Below are 19,795 nucleotides of genomic sequence, written 5' to 3'. Positions count from 1 at the left end.
CAAGACCATTTCTAGCAGCTTCCTGGACTGAAGCAGTAACGAATCATTCATCCCAGCACTGAGGGATCATCCAAAACTGTCATGTAGAATTGAAGAAGGTTTCCCTCCAGTAGAGTTTATATTGTGGGTTTTGTTACTGTTTGTTTCTACCTCACATCACCTTTATGTATGAGAAAAACTGAAGTAAATCAATATTTTTGCTGGTTTGGATCTCTGAATTTAACTACCACTTGACCTTTCTTGTCCTTGTCAGATCCATTCTGTGCAGTAAGAAGGGAATTCACTTAATTCTTCCTTGCCCATGTGAAGGCAAAATTTTTCTAGCTGAATAAACAAAATACACCAGGCATTTTTTCCCCCTTAGATAACTAGTTCTTTTTAAAACTGTCTGCCCTGTGTTTTACATAATGAAATACTTGAAAAATCTGTCCTAACACTTACTGTAGTAACTAAAGATCTTTTCTTGACCTTAGTGGCCTTTGTATCATGATCTACATTAAATGGTGGCATTCTGTTTTAAGACAAATAAGAAAACAGAATTTAAAGGGACACATTGTTTCAAAGAGCCTCATTCAATTCCTTAGCAACAATTTAGGAAGTCACAAGGGAAATGAGTTTTTATGGTCTCATCATTTCTTTGATGTAAAAGTGCACAGTCCATCTTTTTGGCATTTCATTCAACAGCGAAGCACATGAAAAAAGAGCCCTACTGTGCATAAAGAGAATAAAATATGTTCAAGAAGAAACAGGAAAAGAAATTCAGGTTAATATGAAGGTCAATCTCTTTTCTGTGTTTCAAATCTGCAGTTTGCTGAGATCTTAAGGAGAAGTAAAAAAATCTTTAATCTTCATTGCTGTCATCCCTTAGCTGGAGAAGAATTAAAATCCAAACAGAGACGGTTTGGCTGATGCTAGACTGGTAAATTACTGTTAGAATTTAAATTATCTATCCCTGAAATACAAGGCCTTATATGACACACGTTGCACTTTATATAAAATAAAGCTAATGCCTCATTAAGGGTATTTACAAACTCCTACATTTCACTCACCTCCTTCTGCACAGAAGAGAAGTGAGCTCACCTACCTCAGGGAGCCTCAACCTACAACACAGCCACAGATCTGGACCATTTTGCACAAACCATCTCCCAGGCCCACTCCCTTGCTGCTTCCATACCATATCTGGTGTTTGGGTACCTGAGACTGCAAATGGACACTAAAGAGCAAAGCAGCTCAACAGGACCTCTGTGAGATCCTGGCAGGTCTGGAGAAGTCTCCATCTCAGGTTACTTGAAAAAGTCTCTGGGGACAGACTAGCAGGGCCTGTAAGGACAGGACAAGGGGTAACGGTTTTAAAATAAAAGAAGGTAGATTCAAGACTAGACACAAGGAAATTAGGGTTTTTTTCGATGTGAGTGATGAAACACTGGCACAAGTTGCCCAGAGAGATGGTGGATGCCCCATCCCTGGAAACATGAAAGGACAGGTTGCATACGGCTCTGAGCAACCTGATCTACTAAAGATGTCCCTGCTCATTGCAGGAGGGGTGGACTAGATGGCCTTTAAAGGTCCTTTCTAACCCAAACCATTCTATAATCTATAACTCTGAGCACGGAACATTCTCACACTCTCCCCAGGCTCAGGTATTTTGGTTTTGGGGTAGGTTTTTTTTTGCTTAAAAAAACCAAACCAACCAATCAAACAAACAAACAAAAAACCCCAAAAAATAATAAACAAAAGCAACAACAACAAAAAACTCAAAAAAACCCCACAAAAAATAATAAAAAATAAAACCAAGCAGGAGGGGTTCCTACTTCGAGCATGAGCTGACAGAACTGCGATAGAAATATTTCATCAGCTACTTTAAGATTTAACTGAAAATGGTTTTTTAATGCCAATATTTTATTAATCTACTCAGTTAGCTCTCCTTTGCAGGAGAACTGCTAGACAATGACAATGCCTTCTATTTATAACCTCTCAGAGCTGAAAGTCAATTCTCTCAATCATATAACGTATGTTTTACCAGCAGTGGTGGAAAGAGTGAAAATTTTCTCTTCTGCCAAGCTACATTCTTTTCCTCCTTAAAAGTGAAATCAATATAAAAAATGGTAGTGACCAATTAAAAACACACACACACACACACACAAATCCATCTTCCAATGATTGTACTATCTGGGCTGCATTATATGAGACAAAATACAAGCAGGCAAGAACCTGTATTTGAGGTAACACAAGATTAAGCTTTTCACATAGATAAGAAATTCCTTATTATTTGAAACTATGAACATATAACTAGGATATGATAATTGGAAGTATGGGGGGGGAAATAACTGCTATTTGTGATACTCTTTAATGGTTAAATGTTAATAAATGTAATAAATCAGAAGAAGCTGATTTCTTGGCAGTTCCTTAGAGAGGTGACAATAAAAACAGTAAATTTTGCTGATGTCTTTGGATATTTACTTTAAGCAGTGTTCCCTAGGAATAGTCTACTGAGCAGGGAATCTGGGTTTCCATGTCTTCCTTTTGCTGTCTGTCCACAGCTGTTATTTTTCTTTTCCCTTTTCGTACAGTCACCTTGGAGAGAGTTCATCATTCAAAAATTAAGGCCTTCCAATTCTGGTCTTGTATCTTTCTTGCCTGCAATGCAATCTTCCATTACAGTTCATCAGAGAACAAAATGGTCTATTTTTCCATTTTTTAATGGGGGGATCCATAATTAACAATATTTTTGAAATTTACCTACTACTGAAAGCATAGCTTAGGGCACCACCTGAAAGAAAAAAAGACAGAGTTCAAAGATACTTCTGTTTTTCAGCTCACAGAAATAGCTGTTTTATCCCCTAGTGATGGAATAGGAAGCACTTTTAATGGATCTGGAAAGAGGAATAACTTTGTCTTCTTCTGCCCCATAACTAGCTACTATTGTGCCCCAAACAGCCCACCAGTAGCTAACTGAAGAATATGATAGTGAATATCACTATCTGAATGCCAAATAGTTGTGTAAGTGAATAGGAGTGAGAAAGCACAGCCATTCTATTTTATGAAATCCAAACTACAGCAACAGTGGCTGCTATATTCTTTGCCATTTGTTCAGGAAAAAAAACCCAAGCAAGGATAGCAGTATGAAGATTTTTGTAACTCTGATCCAGATGTAAAACACGTTTCATTTAGCCTGCCCGAGGCCAGCAGCTCTCTGTGTGAGTACAGAGCTCAGCACTGTGCTACCTTAGCCTGGAGTATCTTTGAAATTTAATTCTGTTCCCTTTGATTTTTTTATTGTGTTAATCTTCCCTGTTCAAAATGGTGGTATTTAACTGGGGGAATTCACCAGCTTAAGTGTTTGATGGGAATATGCTCCCTATTTGGCATCAGCTAGGAAAGAGGCTGATTAAATGCACGACTGGCTTCATGATTTTTAGAAGAGAAGAGGGAATAAGCAAAGTCACAGGTTGAGATAAACAGCAGCATGAGATTACAGCATGAGGAAGAAATTTATTTGGAATAGAAAATAAGGAATAAATATTTTTCTCTCCACTGTGAACAAACTTTACATTTCAATCCTCTGGCTTAATGCCTTTAGCTCTCATTTCAGGCTTCTGGTTCTACTGAATTTTTTTGCATCAGAATGCTGCAATCTAATGTCTTTCCAGTACCAATTTAAAGTTTTTCTTCAGCCTTTCATCCTTTAGTAACAAGCATAGACATAAACATACCTGTTCTACTTTTTTGTTCCCCAGTAGTTCAAGAGCAATTTATGCTTTTGCTTGTTCAATCTTCAGTCCCTCAAGCATATTTAAATTAGGAACTGACTGGATTCTTTATGAAGAACTCTGAAACTATTTCTGAGCAGAATATTTACCTAGTGACTAGAGAAAATCCTTCCAATATTTGTGTACAAAATATTTGCATGTGAAAGTGGGACATTTAAACTATGAAAGATCATATCCCTCCAGTTAAAATATTCATGGGTGCTCTACAAAAGTATAAACTAGTCTTTCTCTGTAGTTGTATTAAACACATCTTGTGTGGGTGTGTAGGGGGTATGAAGAATATGTCCTTTATAACCACGGACACCAAAACCGATGTGAATAATGGACTTATAAGTGGCTGCAGAATCTGCTGCCTCACCCTGGGAATTGCACCACTATTGATTTCCTGCCCATGAACCCTCTCCCTTGCCCTTCCTCCACAGTGGCTGCTCTCATGAAGTATATCCAATTGAGAGCACCTAAAGATCAGACTGAAACTGCACAGCAGCAGAAATATGCAAATATGTATTTGTTGGTTTGGGTTGGGTTTTTTGTTTTGTTTTGTTTTCTAAATAAAAATGCTTTTTAGTATATATGTTTTCCATACTCTCACTTTCCTCTGCCTTTGGACATTGCAGGGAAGGTACAGATGCATTAGGCATCCTGACAGGTTGTTATTCTACTGCACAGGGTATGTTTCATGGACCATTTTGACATTGATTCCTGGCCAAGTTTTGAAGAAGGTCACTGCAAACTACCCCTTTGCTATTATATCACCACAAACTGTGCTGGCTTTGGCTTTGAGACTCACTAGTGGAAGGCAGTAGTGTGCCAAGTGTCAGAGAAAGTGTATTTCTTTAGAGATGATACTTATCAACAACACAGTGAGTGTCAGAATTCCTTCTCTATAAAAATAAAGAAAATACCCTGAAAGTGACAAACTACAGTTAACAATACACAAGCAGCAACCACTGAAAAGAATTCCCCAAATCTCCCAATTATAGTACATGTACGCTGGTTTTGCAAAGCAGATAATAGCTTTTCTCGTACTTGTTAAGAAGAAAAATTGTCAAGAGCACATATAACAGTTACTAACATATAAACTGTAGTTCTACAATGCTTTAGTAACACTGATGAAAAATAGAGACACAACTGGCAGAGGAGAAAAAAAGAAAACCATCATCTTAAAATTGAAGTTGGTACAAAGCCAAAGAACAATATTATTTTAAGAAGGATGCTGAGGAATACCACCCTTCTAGAATTCTGTACAAATTATCTGCCAAGCTATTTAGGAATAGATGTCTTGTCTTAGATAGAAATATGAATTCAAAGGAAAAAAAACCTAACCAGCTGCCAATCCCCTGAATTATTGTCAATCAATCTACACTATAAGTGAGGAAAAGATTATTGTCAGGCCAGTTACAATGAGCAGTTCAAATCACAGTTCCCTGGCTTATTGTCAGTCAAATTGTGCTATAAACAAGAAAGATATGACTGTCAAAACAGCTACAATAGGATGGTCTTTAATCCATACTACAAGACAAAGGAAATAATTACATCTAACATAAGAGAAATAGATGTTCATGTGAAGTGACTAAAATATTGACTCTCATAAAGAGCTTGATTTTTCCAGCCTTTTGGCTTCAAATGTCTCCCCGTATCTGCCATCTAATAGATGAAGGAAAAGGGGAACTACCTTTCTTACCACTCCCCCCTGGAGCAGTATCTTGCTCACGTGGAGCACTGTGGAGAACAGAGTTGCATCTACTGCAACCGTAAATAGCATCACTAATCTGTTTGCACCCAGGGAATCCTTGACAGGTGGTTCTTAGCCATCTGCATTGCTTTTCTCCCTTTTAAACTCTTCTCCTTTTGGCAGCATTGCTGGCCAAATCCTTGCTTGTGTGTGTGCTTAGGCTGTCTGGAGAGGAACAGAGCACCAACGGGAGGTCAAGGGAGGAAAACAGATGAGAATGTCTTGCTTCGGTAATTAGTTCTGATCCTTGCAATGAGAAGCAGAAATTTGGCAAGCAGGGAAGGGGAATGAATGTGCTCCCAGATGGACAAAGTCTAATTTGGGACTGAGAGAGAAAGAAGAAGCAAAAGCAGGACCACAACCAATAAATCCATTCACAGTTTAGTCCATTCACTCTTTCTGCTGTTGTCTTTTTTCCTATATTTATATAGAGTCTAGATTCCTCCCCCTCCCTCCATCCTTCTCTTTCCTAAGATGTTATTTGGCTTGAACCATAAGACAGTAATGCTGTCTTTAAAACATTAGTGTAATTGAACAAAAATGTTACCTCCTTTCCTTCATACTTAACCTTTAAAGGACACATTTATTAAAAAATACTCAGCAAAACCCTCTTTTTGACTTTCTGGCTGAATGCACCCATAAGATTCCCCAGATTTATCGTGAACATAATAATGCAGGAATGAAAAATATAATAATGCTTAATTTGGTTTTTTTTCACTTCAGCTAAAAATGCAATGTTCATTTGTGGAAAAGGTCAGGCTACTGTTTCGGCTTTCTATGTTCAAGGCCACAGATTTCACAGTTTCCTATATACTAGTCACACAAACAAAGATGCAGTTTAATCTGCTTTTCACCTAGGGAAAAAGTGTTGAGGGCCCAAGACTGGCCTATGAAACAAGAGGAGTCTCTGACTTGTTGGGCAAGGACACTGAGACTTGTTTCTACGCAGGGAAAGTAGGGGCCATGTGGCTCTGGAAAGGGATACTTTTGATTTAAAAAAACCCATGAGTTATGGAAAGAAATTAATTTTGAGGTTCACCAGGCAGAAGGACTAGAATTTTAAACTTATGTTTGTGGTGATGCCAGGGCTGCAGAGGTTTCAGAGCCATAGTAACAGCAGTAAAGTAATTCATGAGGTTCTGAAGCAAAAGGAGATTGCTGGGATTAAGGGAAAACCTTTCTTAAGTAGTTGTGTCAGTCCTGAGTGTTCTCTCTCCCAGTCAGTGTCAGTCACTATCCTGCACATAAGTCTGAATGACCACCCAGCCAGAGGCATTGGGTGGGTTTTTTTCTTCCTAAAGGCAAAGTGATTAATGTTTGCAAACTCTTTGCAATCTGCTGGTGTCATTACTACATATCAGCAGTTTAAATACTCAATATTTTAAGTAAATAGAGGACTGTGATGCTGCCAGCCTGATAAATATGAGAGGATTAAATTTGCTTAGAAAACTGAAGTAGTTGCAAATTAATTTAGCATATTTAACCTACATTTTTTTATATATTTACCTGAAGGATAACCCCTTGGTTTTAATATTGTAGCTCTGTGGGATTTTTATGTGCACATCAGTCAAGTCTGTTCCTAAGTTCATAAGAGGCAAGGAATGCTGTTTCTTTGGGCAGATGGATACACTACTAAAAATCACAAACCCACTAGATCAACAAGGACTATATAATTATCATGGAGAAATAAAGCCAATAAATCTATCTGGTATAAATTATAGGGCTATGAAGTCATACATAATGAAATAAATATTTAATTTTTCTGAAATCCAAAATCTCACTTTAGAAACGGGAATATTAAAATTTAATTTCCATTTCTTATGATGAGTACAGTGTGGTTGAGCGGTTTCAGCATGTGCATGTACTCCCAAGCACTTCTGAAACCTATTCCTGGTTCTGACATTGATTCACACCCTGGACCGAGACAAATCATTCAACCTCTCTGTACTCCCTGCCCATCTGTAAAGCTGAGATAATGCTGACCTGCTTCACAGAACCATTAGGAGAATTAAGAAACATCTGTTCTGCAACTTGAAGACATGAAATGCTCTAAAAATGCAAAATACTGTTATTCAAGAGATGCATAAAACCTTCCAGGGTTTGGAGATTTTTGCATTGTCACCAAATTTCTTAGCACCTGGCAGGAATGATTTCTCCTTCAATAATTTGGTCAGCTCCCTCTTTCTGTAAGATTGATTATTTCACTCTCCCAACTAAGTCTGTCACAATTAAAAGAAAGATGTTTACTCTAAGTTGGCTCTTCTCTAGAAATAATTGGCAGCGTGTTCCTTGCGGAGGCACAGCAGAGATCTCATCCTCTGCAAAAGACTCAACCCCTGACAATGCAGGTCCTGCTCTGCCAACAAATTCAAACAGTGTCTGCTTCCTAATTATGGAGAAGAGGTGAAGGGCTATTGAGGGACAGAAAATTATGCAACGGGAGCACAAACTAAGAGGAGAAAGGTTTAATAATTAGATCTTTTGCTGTGTATTTGAATAGAAAGAGCTTCTCTATAAGGGATGAAGAAAATATTTCTTTTCATCAAGAATTTGCATCTGCATTGAACAGAGGGCAGCAAATCTGTGAATCAGATTGCAAGATTTGTATTTCAAAACAGAAGTATAATTGGCTTCCTTTTTTAAACAGTCATATTTTATGCTATATTTCATGTTTTATCTATTCATTCTATGCAATATACTTCCAAAATTATTCTCTTTCTTTCTCTGTCTTCCTGCCTACTCAGGCTGTATTTATTTATCTCACTTCAGTATTTATTTACTTTTCTGAAGTAAAAGTTAAATGAACTTGTTATACCATATTTTTTTAATTGATACAATTTCAAGTAAATTCTATTTGTACACCTGAAACTTCAGTAAAATATTTTAGATCTCTGGGAATGGGTCTTATTTTCTAAAGCAGCCATTCTTTGGAAAAAAAAAACTGTGCAGCTTACAAAACCAGATATATAGAATACCTTTATAATTGACTAGGGAGAAAGATAAGACTTGCAACCCATTTTTGTCAGAGGTGGGTTAGAGGTGGTTTTTCAGCTTCTGCTGTGCTTGAGTGGCATTAATAATGACCTTTGCATGATTAACTCAAAAGCCTAACCTGGAAAGATAGCCAGCTCTACCTTAATTGCCATTATTATGGTATTCACTTTGGCCTTGAAGTCTTCAGTAGGCTGTAAAATAGTGTCTATTCCAAATAAGCTCAGTTCTCTACTACCTATCTATCTCCCTTATACACAGTCACAGATTACAAGGGCAGAGAGAGTTGTTGTCATCAAGCCTCCTCCTGCAGACTGATCTTTTGGATATCCTTGGTGGTGAATGTCCTTTAGCCCTGATCAAACTGTGGTTGAGCCGAATTCCTCCTTCTAGGAAATCAATGGTCTTGAATTAAAGATTTCAAGTATCCATTCTGCTTATGGTCAGTTATCCATCTACTTATCTAATTAGAAATATTGTTTCTTATTTTTAAGCATTGAGTAGTTTGGCTGGATATTGTTATGCTTTTGTGTAAGAGAGAAAGGAGCCGTCACTAGGAATGACAAAATAAGTATTTGTAGGCTGATCATATCACTTGGTAATTTTCTCTTAAAGAAGAGTAAGCTAATCAAGCCTCTAAATACATGGTAAGTTTTCCAAACCTTGAATCATTTCTGTAGCCCTGTAGTCAACCCCTTCCATTCTGTCAGCTTAGTATCTGAAAAGAAACTATTTTAAGATGAATTTAATCATTTCACTGCGGTTTCAGCTCGAAGGTGAACATTTCTAGAAATAATAATTCTCTACTGCTCTTTCTGTAGATATGTAAATCCATGCTCACAGGAGAAAGATAAAAGACAATACCTGAAGTAATCATTTTACCGTACAGGGACTAAACTAATTCCCTTCCATGTACATCATATGCAGCACTATTTCTGAGGCAAAGAATTGAAAATACACAGGTTTGGCCACCCATAACCACAACTGACCTGAAGCTACGTGGGCCAGAAAAATGCTCCAAAAGCAATTGTCTCTGTTGCAATGATAAACTTTCTTTTGAGGCAATTCCCAGTGTTACACCAACATCACCTCAGTATGCACCCCCAGTACCTGGGGGGTTTTAAATTGGTGCATAGAGGTTGTGCTCTAAGTTTCGATGAAAGATTGTGCTGACGTGGCCCAGGGAGCTCAGCACTGAGCACTGGGCAGCATTTGAAGAACAAGGTCACAGGGCAGCTGGAATCCATCAGCATCTGTAAAGGGTGGGAGCAGCCCAGTGGAGCACAAGTGTGGGCTGTCAAGCTTAAAGGAGGGAGATGTGGTATTACAAGTGTTTTGCTTCTATGCATCATACAAGTTGTATGCTAGTGTAAAAATCCATTGCTATTTATCTTTATATTTTGCTCATTCTCAATGCCAGTACAGTGCCCCAAATAAGACATAATTTTATAATATGTAAGTGCTCCAGCTGACCTTATGAATAGATATAAAATTGTAATGTAAGGGTTTTGAAATCACACACAAAATAACAATTTCTGCTAAGTCCTTCTTTTGTTGTTTGTTTCTAATTAAACAAAACAAAAGAAGGTAAAAGCTAATTTCTGTCCACAAAAGAAAAAAAAAATTAAAAATGTTAATTCCTCAGAACAAATTTCCCAGTCTGGAGAAACTGGAGTTCATATGGAAGTCAGTCCCAAATGCACCATGAATGCTACTACAAATATGCTTCAGATAAATTTTGCAATTTCCTTTTGCTACATTTGCTGGTAGTATTTTACATTCTGCCTTGGGCACAGATCTCAACACAAGGGGCTGGATAATGCAGCTGTAGCTCATGTCTGAGTGTACCTATGCCATGAAAACTCTCATTGCCTTCAATGATATATCGGTGTATGTAAGGCATATTAATATGTGCAAGAGTTGATGACTAACATGAGCATCTGCTTCAAAAATACCACAGCTAGAGCTAAGATATTATTATAGACGGTCTATTGTACTTGCAAAAGACAAGTAAAGAGTTCTTGGTTGAGAATGTATGTCAGAAAAATGACATGTTTTCATCACTTTCAGCCATAGTTAAAAGACTCTGAATACATTAACCAGCTGAAGGAAAAATACTTTCAGCTTTTGTGTCACAGTGGGAATCTGTAAATGCAAGTTATGATGTAACAGACAATTAGTGTGAATTCAACCATTCATCATTTCTGAAAAGTAGGTTTTGTTGGGTTTTTTAACATACATGGAGAGATGTGGTATTTTTTGCCAAGTTTACAATGCTCCAGTTGTGGGGACCCAAGCTAAGGAAAGGGGTTTAGGGGGGGCAGGAGTGACTCAGTAACTGCAGCTGAGTAGTTTTTTAATACAAAGATTTAGACCATTAGTTAACTCAACTCAAGTAGGTGTTCCTGCATTGCTTTCCAAAATGATCCAAATCCTTTTGATGAAAATCTGGTCAATAATTCAGCATGCCAACTGGCATGGGATCCTGGCTTTTGCTTTCAATAACAACTTATCAGTAGCTATTTCTTCTGATTTCTTTCCTAAATCAGACTTGCTATTTCCTTTATGCAGAAGGCTTCAGCCATACTCCAGGGACTGAATTCCAAGAATGTACACAGATGGTTGTGCTACCTCTAGGAATGCATAGCATTGTTTCTGAAAGGGATTCCTAGTGCTGGCACTAGCAAGAACCTGAGGATTACTGTTTTGAGTAAAGTTTTCCTCTTGTAATCATGTACTGACTCAGAATCATCCCTTTGTGCCCTGGTGGATGGACAGCCACGTTCCTTCTCACTGCCCAGCTCTGTGTTTCTTAGGCTGACCTGGACATTTTCCCTGAATCCAGTCTGACAGCATGAGCCTCTTACACCCTTTGATAGGAGTAGGCTGCCATTTCATTGCATGGGGGCATGAAAGTATGGAGTCCATCCCTTAGGTAAATTACACTTTCAAATAAAATTGTGGTCGATTTAAGAACCGAGTGTAAAAAATAATGGGCTAATTGTGAGCAACAAAGTTAAAAAAAAACAAAAAAACAAAAAAAGGAAATTACTTTTTACTTACTTGTAGGAAGTAAAGCAGGGAAAAAAAGATAAAAGTTGCTAGGAAAGATGTGGCCATGTAAGGAAAAGGTGTCAGGCTTCTGTCAAAGGCATATCCACAACTGTGAGCGTTGCTGAAATGGCTCAAAGGAAGCACAAGGGGATTTGTAACAGAAAAATCTGGAAACATGAACATGTATAGCATCTTTACTCAGGACGAAAACCATCAATTTTCAAGTATATATATGAAGAGAGAGAAAGTAAATTGAAACATTTACACAGCCAGGTTTGTCCGTTCCATTTAAAATCTAATGCTAAAAATGTGGAACCTGATCCCTGAAAATGTTCCTGTACCTGTGCAGATTCTTTCCATGTTGGTACAATCCTCTGCTTAGCTTTACCTCCCTGTCACAAATCTCATTTTTTCTCATGCATTTAGAGCAGCACTGGTGTCACTATGGCACACAAGAAGAAAAAGAAGGAGATTGTTAATGCAAATATGGGACTATGAAGCAAGAGACTTGGTTATTATCCTCTGCTCCTCTGGTGCCTCTCTGCCTCTCAGGCTGCAAGGAGGCTGTACTCCTTGGTACCTGTGAAATCTTCAGACAATGTCATACTGAAAGAACCTAAAACATAAGCACAGACTTAATATTAGCTGCCACCAATCATCTTCAGCATATTTTATCACCATATTTTGTTGGATTCTTTTTCCATGTTTGATTTATTATGAGCAGACTCTTATCATGTCCTCTACCAGCCAGACTTTTCCTCTCTTTCAGTTTATCCCTGAAACTCCACTAAAAAGGAGACAAAATTTAGTATAAAATTTGTAATGGCCAAATAAACTGACATTTCCAGGCTGCCTCAGCTGTCAGTGCCTGTGATGGCAGGAGATGTTTTGCCAGCACCACTTTCATGAAAAGATACATAGATATATAGATATATATAGATATATAGATATATATACAGACAAGAACAGTGTGGGAGCTGTTTCCCAAAAAAATGTTGAAAGTCACTAGTGACATAAGAGTTATTAGTACATTTAATTTCTACAGTGTCAAATAAAAGAACTAATGAAAAATAAAAGAAAATGTGCTTTCCCAGAAAGTAAATGTTATAAAGCTGTTTAATTAATATGATGGCTTAGTGGGTGCCATTAAGCACCTCTTTAGGTTAATTTTAGTCTCAGCAGGGGTGTGGATAAATAGGAACTAATTTTACACCTTCTTCCAGATATAGCATTATTTTATTAAATCAAAAGGGACTAGGCTCTCCCAGTCATTGCATTATTTGACTGCACTAGAAGGTGACAAATTGTTTCTCTGATTTAAGCCTCGCAGTAGCATTTAGACCATTATTTATATAAAAGAAACAAAAAAACCCAATAAACCGATAAATAATAGTTTAAGCCTGCACTGCCCATTTACTCACACACTAATAAATGTGACAATTTGAGGCCAAACTTGAAGCTGAAGGGCAATGTCCATTTCTGGAGTAGAATTACATTTCTGACCACTCTCCTGCTCTTAAACAAAGCCAGATCAGCACATTTTTATTTAAGTCCTTACAAGAAAGGACACAAGAAAATACAGTGATTCATCCAAACATGGTGTTTCGAGTGAAGAGCTCTATCAGAACTTGTTTTCTCCCAAGACAACTGTCTATATATGAAACACAGAGATATATCTATGGTAATACTTCCACAGTTACACTCCCAGCATTTCTTCGATGTCAAGCTTGACATATTCCTGTTATTTCACAGTTTAAAACCATATCTTTTAATAGTTCCTACAGACTTTTCTCTTTTCATCATCATTGTGCATCAACATGTACAAACTAAGAGCACCCTTGCTTTTCTCCCAGATTGCCTTTCTAGTGAGGAGAGGAATTTTATATGAATTTTCATCAGTAACTGAGACAATTAAATAAACACTTCACAAAGGTTCAGCAATTGATTTTGACAGAAGTGAAATACTGCAGTGAAAGTGCAGAGGAAATGGGATGATACAACTTACCTGACCTTACATTACACACAGGCTGACAAACAGATTTACAGGGCTTCAAAAGGATGCATTAATTTTTTGATACTTAAAAGTTTAAATATTTAAATCTGGATTTACTTGTTATCCTAAGCAGCCTCCTGCAGGTTTACAGGCCTAAATTCTTCAGATTTGTCTAATTCTAGGCTGTCTTTCCCTGACACACTGGAGCAGGTTTTAGGAAATGCACTTGTTTTCTGAGTTGTTGCAGCAATTTCAGCCTGTTCTAAAATCAAGTGCATGGCTTGAACGCTGCTCATTCTGGGCAATGCTAAGGAACCCACAGGGTCCACACCTCAGTTGCTCTTTGATATGGAATTTGAAACATGAATTGAGAAATGTGTCCTGTTGCACCTACAGCTTGGCCTCTGGCTGCTCGCATCCCCAGAACCACGAGCAAGTGAAAGAGAAAAGTAAACAACAACCACCTAACAAGCAAAACCAAAACCAACAACAACAACAAAAATATGACAAAAAACCACCTCACCTCTTAGAAAGGAAGTAATTTTTTTATATCTCCAGCATCTCAAAATTTGAATATAACAGTATGCCAAGCCATCTTAATATACCAGAAAGAATCAAGGGTGTATGAGAGCAGTTTAATAACAGATTTAGTGTAAGAGGCAATGAAGTGATAGGAATTTTAGGAATTTGTTTATAACGATCAAAATAAAAAGAGGATAGACATGAGAGCACAACCTAATGCACATTATTAGCATTATCTACAGTCTATGTCAGTCTTAGTTCTGCTAAATGGTTTCTCTGCTCACTTACTATCAGGCCCTTCTGTGGTATTCCTTGTGTTCCTTTCCCCACTGCAACGTGAGAGTTTAATATAGAAGACAATATTGGTGTTCAAAGCCCTGCTACACTCACTCTTATCCTGCACCTGCTGTGACAGGATGCTGGTTTCCAGTTCTGAAGGAAGACTCTTTGTCAGCCCATTCCCAGAACTTCTTTACTCATTACAATTATAAATAGTGCACATTGATAAAAATGCATTCTTAGATTCCTAGACCTCATGACTGATCCTGATCAAGAAACTCCTGCTTTGCTCTCTCTTTGGACTATGCAGTGGTTTTCAATTTGATGCTGAACTTCTTTATTCAAAAACTTCACTGTGTCTCATGACATGACAACATTTAGGGGGAAAGGAGAGAGGTTAATTCCTCACCTCACCTTATATAAACAGCCTTATAAGTGTCTCTTTCTAAACACAATAAAATATAATTTTTCATCCTGAGAGAATGGCTGCCTGCAAGCCCATGCAAGCAATACAGCAGTCAAAGATGCTGTTGTAAAGCCATCCTTTCAGTGCAGTTTCTTTCTTCAAATGCTTGAGCACCATTAAAAGAAACACTGAACTTGCACCTGAACAGGTACCAGTCAGGCGTCTCTCTTCTTACACTTAAATATATTTTGATGATGCATCGCCACGGTGCTGGTTACCATCAGGGTTATTGGGGCAATTTATTTGTATTGGAGGGAAATGGCAGCTGAGGAAATGAAGATATGCTGAAGGAAGTTATAAATTATTTTAGTATCATTTTAAAATTCTTGTTGGCAGTTACAAACAAACAAACCTTTTTTCCTTCTTTTCTCCTTCATTCTGTAAGACAGCAGACAGTCTGTGACAGAACCTTAACTCCATAAATACCACACTACCAAAATTCAGAATCTGCCTCCTCCAGCACAAAGCTGATTTTTGACAGTTACATGAGATCCAAAGCTTCTGGAAACTGTGGACTAAGTAGAGCTCTTGTATCCCTGAGCCTAAGCTGCCTGCAACTGCAGGAGAAAAGCCCTAACATTCTCAATGTCAATTCACCATCAACCAGTCTGACATCTGTCAGGATAGTTTGCTCTTGCTGCTGCCATTATAAATACATTTGCAAAGCAAAGTGTTTTAATCATTAAAAATGCCTAATTTCCATCCTTGAGGCAAGTGGCTATTTATCAGCACTCGAGCCACTGTTATGATTTATTCTACCTCAAATACCTTCTGACATTCCTGGCATTTACTCCTCTTCCCCACAGTTCCTTCATGGCTATCAATATTAACTTTTCTCTGACTTGACTGCACTAAGATGGACAAACCAAGCTCTCCAGTTTTTATTTTCTGGGTACAGGTTTTCTAAGCTGAAGACAGATATCTATGTCATGAATTTTTGAGGTGGAATCAATTCCAGCTTTTCAATGTAAAATCTTGCAGGCCAATTTACTGCAGTGTAACACTGTCTGCTGGATCTCCTTGAGCGTGCAATTTCAATAATATTGGAGAAGAGCAGCAGTCTCCTTTGGACAAAAAAATTAATGTTAAGCAAATATTTCTAACAATTTATTGAAACAAGTCCTTGAAAATGAGCTTTAACACCAAGGGGGAACTCAAAACCTTAGGGAGTTACTTTAAAAATATTAATGGAGGAAAATAAGGAATTTTAATGATAATATGTTAAATATCTTATGACTTGAATCACTTCAGATGCAATTGATCTCACCACAGTGGTGACAAGTTAGGGAGCAGTGAGAACAGAGACTTATCATCAGATAAAAAGCTCAAAACAGAATTACATTCTTTGCTTGTCACCAAAGCACTAATACAGAGAGGGTGTGGGAAGCCAATTTACATACAAAATTGGAGCCACATAGCTAATGTAGTCTGATTTTTCACTCGAACTACATTTCACTGACAGAAGGGTCTTTTTCTATAGCCAAACACTTAGGCAAAATGGGTGATAGTGTTCCTCATGCATTATCCTATTTTCTATAGTGCTGGAGAATTTTGTGTTCTGCTAAAAATTGTAAGCTAATCAAATGAAAACTGGCCAGTTTCTGTCTTCTCGTCATTTCAAAACCCCTAAAAATACTATTTACAAAGTATGCAACTGGAAAGCTACACTGAATAATGTATAAAGAACACATTTCTTTGAATTTTATAGCCTTTTGATGGCAAAAACTTGACAGACTGAAGGATGTTATTCTGTCATGTAGCAAGCTAGATGAAGAGATCTGTAAAGCTTTTTCTTTCAAACGCATCCATCTTCTGGAAGTTGATATCTGGGAGTAAAATAATGTTACTTCTTTGATGGGTTTTTTATTAGTTTTATTTTTAATTTTAATATATACATTTGATGGTCAATTATTTTTTCCAAAATCTTCTCCTGAATGTTGACTGCCTAGAATCAGCTCTTTCTTCTCTATCACATGCAATGCTTTCCTTGATGACCCTTGACAATTCCTACCTGACAGGATAATTGGGTGATATCCTAAATTCAAAGGGACTCTGCTGACTTCCCCTTGGGAATGCTCCATTACAACAACTCACTTGGACCTCCTGGATCCTGGTCCCTTAGCAAAAGATTTCCCAGGGCCAAAGGCAAGGCCATGCCCAGGAAGACATGTAGGGTTGAGATACTGGATTCACCCTGTCTCTGAGATGAATGTGCTACCAACAGGTAAGCAAAGGGACCAGGAATGTTTGTCCCAGTGCAACTCCTGCACTGATAGAACACCTTCGCTTTCTCCTCGATCCAGCTACCTTCCTCTTCATATGTTGCCTCCCAGCCACAAGGCAGGAAAATCTGGTTAGAATGAGCACGAATTACTGCACACTTCATTCCACAATTTCAGGAAATTCCTCAACAGTCCTCTCTGTTAATAGGCATACTATTACCTGTGCTTTATTCCCACTATAAAAATTAGTCATAATATACCATCTGTTTTCCCCCTTAGTCAGCAGCCAGTATTATAGCACTACACACAAGAGCATCAGTGAATTCCAGGGTGCAGATACATTTTTAGTGATCATTTTGACTTTTTCATTTGTGGAAAAGCAGATTTCTTCCTTTTCAAGGATGATTTTATGTTGTGCTTTTTCCGAGAAAGTGGAATTATTAATTTAACCCCTGCAGCAGTCTCAGTTACAAAATGCACATTGAATATGAGATATTTAATGTGCACAGCTGGTGTGACCATTTAAAAAAATTAGGAAGAAAATAGATTCTTGGTTTTCAATTTCTTCCCCAAAAGAAGAAAAAAAGGCACATTTTGTTCTGCTCTAATTAGTATGTGTGCCAGTGCATGACTTCCAAAGCAGGCAGATGCTTTGAATGAAGTGTAATGTAGATTTTCATTAATCTTCTTTGGCATAAGACTTTTCTTCTGCTATGTGTATGCAGGAAGTAATGACTAGAAAAGATGAGCAATCACAGGCAGTTCTAACCATCTTAAGCTGGCTTTTGTAAAGGGCAAGACAGGGTCATAAAAGAATATGGTTACCTCAGCGTCTGACATCTCTCAGTTTCTGGTTTTTCATTATAATGAAGGGTTGGGGGTAATTCCTTTTTAATACAAAATATTAAATTCAGGTAAGGGGACTCTAAAGAAATTAAATATCAATGCGCTGACAAATGCATGCATTTCAATCAGTTCTGGGACCAGCACAAGAGAAAACCACAGATCCGTTTTCCTTACAGCCAGCAGAGAATTCAAAATTGTATTTCCTGAAACCACTTTCCTGTTTAAAAAGGAGTAAGAAAAGCTTTCCCATCTTGCTGGAAATGAAAGTCTATCAATGAATAGTTCTAGACTAAAGCTGGAATTACTTTCATCTTTTCCCACCTTAATTTAGGGATATTCTGGATTGCTTTAGCTATGGCTAAAGTAGAAAAAAGCTTGAGGTAGAGACTGTGCTTGTTTCCTCTTATTAAACAGTGCAGCTAGGTTATTCTATCAAAAATTCTATGTTTGGTGAAAGTCCATGCACCACAGTAAGAACTGAGGATGCTACAGTGTCAGCAGCAAAAAACACTCTCTTGCTAGGAGAAGACTGACATGAAGACTGAAAGACAAATATAAACAACCCTTCAGAGATACTCTCTTAATTTGGAGCATATCCTGAAGGTATGAGTTTTCCATTGTTGTGTTCTTCCATTCAGCATAATCAATTTTATTTTTTTGAGATCAACTTCTTTTTGGGATCACTGCTATCATTACTGTTTGTTTCCTGCAGTGTCTTCCACATCTTCTCTTTCACGAGGCAGTCACTGATTCCCTCTGCACCCTTCCCTTCCTTTGTGAGCTTTGCATCTCAACACTTTCCTATGCTTTTAAAAAGAGACTTAATAGATTGCTGGTCCATATGTTAGATTTGGGATTGACTCCTAAGTGGACATAATGAGACTGGGAAGCTCATGCTCGTTCAGAGACATTGACTTGAGCAAACACTGTTGCTCAGCTGTCTTTCTCATAATTATGAGGTCAGAAATCTAGCTTCTTACCTAAAAGCCTCGACTTTGTCTTCAATAAGGAACAGGCCCCTAAACACACTATGCTGGATAGCTCTGAGCTAAAGATGGCATGTTTGACAGCTAAGCATAAGAGAAATTCAATTAAAGAGAAAAAAATGTTCCTGGAATAACAAAATCATTAATTACAGAAATGGATTTCTATTTACAGTACAAGTGAAATGATGACTTAAGAAGATTACAGAACAACGTGCAGTACAGAACATTGCTTACAGCCAAAAACAGAATGAAAATTATATGCCATAATTTGAGATAATACACAGGGGACACAAAAATAAGTTCTAAAAATAGAGCAGAAGGAAATACATTTCCTTCTGACCTCTGAAGAAACAGGCAAAACCATTAAGCGTTAACATTTCCTGATGAAGCTTTAAAATAACAAAAGGAGGAAAAAGCGGATTTAATCTACTGTAAGTATTACCTTTTCTGAAAGCCAAGCACAATAAAACAACACTTTTCCCCCAAAATAACAAGCATCTTAAGTAGTAAATATTTCTAGGAAAAAGAAAGGAAAGTTATTCCATTTGGGAAAGGTTTAGAATGCTTTAGGATGCAGGTTATGATGGTAGAACTAGGCAAAATGTAGGGTTTTCTAGAAATAGCAGAATTCATAGATTTTATAATATACATTTCATTCTCTCTTTGCAGAGTAGAATCAGTACATCTTATCTCTCAGGCATTAGTTAACATGTACACCTAATTTGCTGAAGAGATAGGGCCCCATTCTGCACTCAGGTTTCCAGCCTTCTGCATAGGAACCACCTACTTATGGCTGACAAAACTGTCAGAACTTCCTGTGAACTGTTGTCCAAATGCACATTGCTCAAATACAAGACGTGGTGGGGTTCTGCAGTTTTTGCTTTTTCTTCAGTGTGAAATTTTATAGATGAGTGATAGTCAAGCTGATAAA

The sequence above is a fragment of the Manacus vitellinus genome, unplaced genomic scaffold (assembly GCF_001715985.3).
Source record: "Manacus vitellinus isolate BGI_N305 unplaced genomic scaffold, ASM171598v3 scaffold_15_pilon, whole genome shotgun sequence".
Classification (NCBI taxonomy): domain Eukaryota; kingdom Metazoa; phylum Chordata; class Aves; order Passeriformes; family Pipridae; genus Manacus; species Manacus vitellinus.
The sequence above is the reverse complement of the archived record's forward strand: the minus strand, read 5'-3'. Positions refer to the sequence as shown.